Source organism: Sitophilus oryzae, unplaced genomic scaffold (genome assembly GCF_002938485.1).
Source record: "Sitophilus oryzae breed Bouriz unplaced genomic scaffold, Soryzae_2.0 scaffold_857_pilon_pilon, whole genome shotgun sequence".
Classification (NCBI taxonomy): domain Eukaryota; kingdom Metazoa; phylum Arthropoda; class Insecta; order Coleoptera; family Curculionidae; genus Sitophilus; species Sitophilus oryzae.
In genome coordinates this window covers 6,324,868-6,326,214 of record NW_022147480.1, presented here as the reverse complement: position 1 = coordinate 6,326,214, position 1,347 = coordinate 6,324,868, and positions in this window count along the sequence as shown.

Genomic DNA, 1,347 nt, shown 5'->3' with positions numbered 1-1,347 from the left:
CAGGTCGTATTTTTGGTGTGTCATCAATCTATTTTCCACCATTGCACAACAAGTTATCGTTAAAAATATCATGTTTTTATCCCAACAATTACGGAAAGTCTATTAAAAATGCACCTAAGCAACACAACATAAAACTTGTTACCATGTCTCATCTGTTTATTTTATTTCCGCTGGTTTGGTGGTTAAAAGATTATTAGTTTTACGTATATACAACATGCTTTTGTGATAGTTCTCTTTGTATGTTATTGTTTCTAAAACTAGAATGTTACATAGTTGCCAAGAATTACTATGAACGTAATGTTATTGAAAATAAACGACACAGTATATTTAACCTAATAAAACAAATTTTCACGTTACTTCGTGAAAATAAATATGATTTGAAGTATGAGAATGGATTGCTTCATTGGATATAATAATTATATCCAATGAAGCAATCCATTCTCAATTCGAGTTGGCTTCGATGTTGTTTGCTATATCTTCTGTCTAGTGCAGCAACCAAGGTTTCGTACTCCTGCTGTTGGGCTGCAGGAATAGTTTGTGACAATTCCAAGACAGGAGCACGCAGCGCGATGACAAGTACCGCTGCTTTCTCCTGGTGGCGGCGGCAGCTTCAAACTGGTGGTGGTACATCGTCCAGGTCGTTTATTCATCGTAGGCCGAGGCTTTATAGTTTGCAGTTCCAGGAACGCCAGGTGTCCTTACTTGTACCTTTGTCTTCTACAAGCCCATCACCAACTTTTCTATTTTCTGCTGTAGGCGCTCCTCCAGGTCTTCTACGACTTCTTGGAAGTGGTGCTGCTCTCTTGTTTTCGAATTTTCGATACTTTTCTGCATATGGCCCTGCTCTTCTAAATCTACACCATTTAAAAATTATTTTTACTCAATACAAAAATAAATTACAACCTTCTTAAGGCCAACTGGCAGTATGCGTCATTATGAAATAAAGAAGAGAATGGGTCAAGTAAATAACGTCTAGAGCTTGACCTCGCCTAAATTTTCATCGATTCTTATTCCCCTTTGACGCTGTTTTCTTTCGATCATATGGTATTATTCGCGTCCGTTATTCAAAAAAGATAAAACTGCTTAGTCAAGTTCAATTATAAATACTATTATCTAAGTACGTTATATACGAGAATTTAATCCGTTTTATTGACTATAAAACTGCTTCATTACTAATTTTTCGTAATGAACATAACTTGTTTATTTTGATGGCACGAAAATAAGCCGATACGAGTTTCTAATTTTCTCGTTTTACTACTATACTCGCTTTTTTTCTCCTTTGACTGATCGCAATTAACGTTGAATTTTATCGCTATGATCTGGCTGTAGTTTTAGGATATAAATAGC